This window comes from Cnephaeus nilssonii (genome assembly GCF_951640355.1).
Source record: "Cnephaeus nilssonii genome assembly, chromosome: 12".
Classification (NCBI taxonomy): Eukaryota; Metazoa; Chordata; class Mammalia; order Chiroptera; family Vespertilionidae; genus Cnephaeus; species Cnephaeus nilssonii.
In genome coordinates, this window is record NC_137083.1 from 38296945 (window position 1) to 38302944 (window position 6000).

The window sequence follows — 6000 nt, forward strand, 5'->3', positions numbered from 1 at the left end:
CGCTACTCAGTAATAAGGAGAAAACATCTAGAGTATTTAGCTTTAAGTGACTTCTAATGCAAATGATTCACAAACTCATAATTCTAGCCCAGATCTCTCCTCTGTGTTCTGGATTTTCATTTCCAGCTACCTGAGATAGATCCACATGGTATTGTTGCTGGAGAAATTAGTAGGCTCGATTTCCCAGACATGAGTGGGAGTGGGGTTCTTGAAGTACCCCTGAAATAAGCAGTTTCAGAAGCTGCCATGGGAGAATGAGATGTGGTAAAAGCCTTTATTTGTGTAGAGTTGCATTCCTCGGGTTGCAAAGCCCCCTGCCCTTTAACCCAGTCCGGAAAGAGGTGCAGCTGGAGGTCCGGCAGAGCCATCAGCAAGGCCAGTGTCCAAAGCTTCCGTCCCACGTTGCAGTGGGGTCTAGTTCAGCATTCAGGCTTATTAAAGTCCATTCTGTGGTTCCCACATGGCTGTGAGCCACGTGGGCGAATGCAGGGGAGTGTGCCCCCTGCATCAGGAGTCCCAAGAGGGCCAGAGGGCCAAAGGCCAAGAGCCAAGAGAATGTGCTTTTTTGTTCAGAAGTTTAAATATTCGAGTTTCCCACCCTTGCAGTGGCCAGGCCTATTCTGGCCACTGACTCACTTCCAGGTGTGACTGATAGACAGGTAGGCACCTTCCTGCATCACTCAGACCTTGCTGAGCATGCGCCTAAAGTGCCTTTGTTGGGAGAGGCCACGCGCCCCTGGGTCCGGGTGAGGCCACGCGCCCCTGGGTCCAGGTGAGGCTGGGTCCCGGGCCCGGGTGAGGCCACGCGCCCCTGGGTCCGGGTGAGGCCATGCACCCCTGAGTCCAGGTGAAGCCGTGTCCCTGGGTCCGGGCGAGACCAAACCAGAGGGAGTCGGACCTGCATCACCACTATTTGTCCACCATCCAGAGCTGAAAAGTCAGTGCCGACATGTACACATAAGGAACTGGTGGACATTGAAATTGGGTCTCAAAAGAACTGTTGGTCCAGAAAGAAACTCACTACAGACTGATTCATTTGCCTGTCAGCATAACTATTATTGCTCCGCGCACATTCGGTTCTTATAAGTATATTTCTAGTAACACATGATCTCACTCATCTAGGGGAAATGATGAACAACATAGACTGATGAACAAGAACAGACCCAGAAACAAGGAGGCATCGATCGGACTATCGGGCCTCAGAGGGAAGGTAGGGGAAGGTGGGGGTAGGGGGGAGAGATCAACCAAAGGACTTGTGTGCATGCATACGAGCCTAACCAATGGTTAAGGACAACAGGGGGGTGGGGGCATCCATGGGGAGGGGTGTGGGATGGGAATGGGGGGATGAGGACAAATATGTGACACCTTAATCAATAAAGAAATTAAAAAAAAAATAAAGTGCCTTTGTTCAGTTCCTTCCCCCATCAATCAGCAGGGAACAGACTTGGAGAGTGTTAAATTAGCAAAGCTGTATAAATGGCATGCCTATATTAGCTAGTTTTCCCTTTACTTCTTTCCTGTTGAATAATAACCAGATTATTACAACGGTATCAGTATCTCTTATGCGCAGTTTGCCAATATCATGTCCACTATTCCAATTCTGATACCAAGATTCCCTCCCCAAAACCCCAAATTGGTTTATCTCCTCAATAAATATTTCCTGCCTCGGCATTTTAGGCACTGTGGCCTCTTGCTCCTGCACTGTGGTGGCTGCCACCACCGGCACTTCTGAGTTGCCTGGAGGCTGGAGCAGGAAAGGAATAAGAAAGGGGGGAAAGAAAGATAAAATAACACCACTGGGTGATTTCTTCAATTTTTCTCTCCGTGTTGGGATCCTCTTTCTTGCTCCTTGGGCCATAACTCTAGCCTCCCTCTGGAGCTCTCTCTGTCCAGGCCCGGTTCCCACTTCTGGTTCCAGGCTGTCCTGAGTGCAGGCTAGGAGATGCTAGAGGGAAGAGAAAAAGGGAAACTCCCTGCTGGCTCAGCAGGATTTCAGATTCCCGTCTCCTTTTCTAGTCTTCCTGGTGCGATTTCATTTTATAGTCATGTTTTCTGTCCATTTTATATCTGCATTCAGCGGAAAGACAGGATCGAGTCAGCTTCTCCAGAACTGGAACCTCTGTATTCTGTATCTTAACCTCTTATTCCAGGAGAAGCATTTCCCATTTTTGTTTTTTTTTTTGTTTTTAATTTCTTTATTGATTAAGGTGTTACATATTTGTCCTCATCCCCCCATTCCCCTCCCACATCCCTCCCCATGGATGCCCCAACCCCCTGTTGAACTTAACCATTGGTTAGGCTCATATGCGTGCACACAAGACCTTTGGTTGATCTCTCCCCCCTACCCCCACCCTCCCCTATCCTCCCTCTGAGGCCCGATAGTCCGATCGATGCCTCCTTGTTTCTGGTTCTGTTCTTGTTCATCAGTCTATGTTGTTCATCATTTCCCCTAGATGAGCGAAATCATGTGTCACTAGAGATATACTTATAGGAATTGAATGTGCGCGGAGCAATAATAGTTATGCTGACAGGCAAATGAATCAGTCTGTAGTGAGTTTCTTTCTGGACCAACAGTTCTTTTGAGACCCAATATCAATGTCCACCAGTTCCTTATGAGTACATGTCGGTACTGACCCCTCAGCTCTGGATGGTGGACAAATGGTGGTAATGCAGGTCCGACTCCCTCTGGTTTGGTCTCCGCCGGACCCAGGGACACGGCTTCACCCGGATCCAGGGGCCCACGGCCTCACCCGGACCCGGGACCCAGCCTCACCTGGATCCAGGGGCACACGGCCTCGCCTAGTACCAGGATTCAGCTTCACCCGGACCCAGGGGCGCATGGCCTCACCCGGACCCAGGGGCGCGTGGCCTCTCCCAGGCCCGGGATCCAGCCTCACCCGGATCCAGGGGCACACGGCCTCACCCGGACCCGGGACCCAGGCTCACCCGGATCCAGGGGCCCACGGCCTCACCCGGACCCGGGACCCAGGCTCACCCGGATCAAGGGACCCACGGCCTCACCCGGACCCGGGGCCAGGCTCACCCGGGTCCAGGGGCCCACGGCCTCACCCGGACCCGGGGCCAGGCTCACCCGGATCCAGGGGCCCACGGCCTCACCCGGACCCGGGGCCCCATTTTTGTTAAATAGTCCATGGGGGCATATTATTTAACAAATATTTTTATTGATTTCAGAGAGGAAGGGAGAGGGAGAGAGAGATAGAAACATCAATGATGAGAGAGAATCATTGATTGGCTGCCTCCATCACATCCCCCACTGGGGATTGAGCCTGCAACCCTGACTGGGAATCGAACCGTGACCTCGTGGTTCATAGATTGATGCTCAACCACTGAGCCATGCCGGCTGGGCCATACTACACTCTTTTTTTTTTTTTTTTAATGAATCTTTATTGTTCAGATTACAATTGTTTCTCCTTTTTCCCCCCATATCTCCCACCACCCAGTTCCCACCCCCCCTCTACCCTTACCTCCCCCCCGCTGTCCTTATCCATAGGTGTATGATTTTTGTCCAGTCTCTTCCCATACCCCCCACACAGACACCCCTTTCCCCCTGAGAATTATCAATCCATTCCCATTCTATGCTTCTGATTCTATTAAGTTCACCAGTTTATTCTGTTCCTCAGATTTTTAATTCACTTGACTTTTAGATTCACTTGTTGATAGATATGTATTTGTTGTTCATAATTTTTATCTTTCTTCTTCTTTTTCCTCTTTTTAAAGAATACCTTTCAGCATTTCATATAATACTGGTTTGGTGGTTATGAACTCCTTTAGCTTTTTCTTATCTGTGAAGCTCTTTATCTGCCCTTCAATTCTGAATGATAGCTTTGCTGGGTAGAGTAGTCTTGGTTGTAGGTTCCTGCTATTCATCACTTTGAATATTTCTTGCCACTCCCGTCTGGCCTGCATGGTTTCTGTTGAGAAATTAGCTGATAATCGTATGGGAGCTCCCTTGTAGGTAACTAACTGTTTTTCTCTTGCTGCTTGTAAGATTCTCTCTTTGTCTTTTGCCCTTGGCATTTTAATTATGATGTGTCTTGGTGTGGTCCTCTTTGGATTCCTCTTGTTTGGGGTTCTGTGTGCTTCCTGGACTTGTAAGTCTATTTCTTTCATCAGGTGGGGGAAGTTTTCATTCATTATTTCTTCAAATAGGTTTTCAGCATCTTGCTCTCTCTCTTCTTCTGGCACCCCCATAATTCTGATGTTGGTTCGCTTGAAGTTGTCCCAGAGGCTTCTTACACTATCTTCAACTTTCTGAATTCTCTTCTCTTCATACTTCTCTGGAGCAGTGTCCTTGGCCTCTTTGTATTCCAAATCTTTGAGTTGATGCTTGCGATCCTCTAGTCTGCTGTTGGGTCTCTGTATAATATTTTTTATCTCAGTCAGTGTATGTTTAATTTCTAGTTGGTCCTTTTTCATATCTTCGAGGGTCTCATTGAATTTATCGGCCTTTTCCATGAAATTCTTGAAAAACCTTATAACTGTGGTTTTGAACTCTATGTCCAGTCGCTTGTTCTCCTCCATTTCTTTGGTTTGTGATCTATTTCCTTGCCTCCTCATTTCGCTGCTTCCCTGAATTGGTAGGGTAGCTTTGTGTACTAGATGTCCTATTGGTTCAATGGGTCAGCCTCTCAGTTACTTGAGGTGGACACTCTTGGTGTACCCTTGTGTACTGTGTGCCCCCCAGCAGGAGCTACAGCAAGAACTAGTTTTCTCCTCCTTTGCTTGGGCGGTTTTGGAGCAGTCTGACTGGAGCTGCAGTTTATTTGGTTAAGCTGCCACAGAACAGGCCATTTATATGCAAAAGCCGCTGTGTGGAGCCTGGGCAGGTTTGTAGAATGTGCGGGGCGGGCCTCAGGGCGGGGCGGGATCTCAGGGCGTCCCTAGGCTGGGGCGTGGCCAAAGGCAATGGCTGGCGTCAGCCGTCTCTGCCTTTCCACGTTTCCAAGTCCCTGTGCCCCGCGTTCCAGTGCAGTAAAACAATGATTGCTGGGCGCACCTCTGCAAAAAAGTCACTCTCACTTTCTGACCCGATGGCCGAGAGTCCAGCTTTTCCCCGTAGGTGTCTGGGTCCCCCGCGAGTCCCCAGAAACTGGGTTTCAGAGTGATCGGGAGCTTGTCTCCCTGCGGGTTGAAGAAAAACCCCGCGCCCAGTCGCCCGCCGCCAGCCTGATTCGTGCGCCTCCGTACCTCAGCTTTTCAGCGTTTGTGTTCCTTTCTCTCCTTAGTTGTAAATCTTCCACTCAGCCAGCTTTCCTGTGGTTCTGGGTGGTAGACGTTTTGTCTTTTAGTTGTATTTTTGAAATTGTTGTTCGAGGCAGCAGATTAGTTGTTTAACCATGCCGCCATCTTGGTTCCTCCATACTACACTCTTGACTGGACATTTGGGTTGTTCCCAGTTTCTCCCTATTTAAATTATGATGGTTAGAACTCAGGAAAAATCTCTTTTTGAGATTTTTGGGCCTTCCAAGCAATTTCCTATTGTAATGAGACTTCCTCCTTTTTGCCATCAGACTATCTCTTAAATTAGCTGAAGCTAGTAGGTGTTAAGTTACAAGCAAGATTAAGCAACTCTGTTACTGTGCAGTGGTTTGAATTTAGGGGCAAATGTTGTAGTTGACCAATAAGACTGTGAGTGGATTATAGCATTATAATTTGAGGTTGCATGGGTGATCCAGTCCATGCATGCCTAGCCATTGTTGACAAGACCCATGACTATATCTGGATAGTCCCATACACATCAGAATCCTTTGGCTCTCTCTTTCTCTGGGACAACCTGGAATAATAGGATGCAGGTCAGTGGCATGTGCTACATTTGCTGGAACCTGCAGAGAGCACCACTTTCCTCTCTTGTGGGTGCAAGGCAGACCCTGTGATCATAGGCATTGAGATGCTTCCAGTCCTCTCCACTGTTAGTGTGCTCTTGCATCTCTCCTAGAGTGGTGAGGTTATAACCCTCACTCTCTCCTGGGGTAAGAGCCC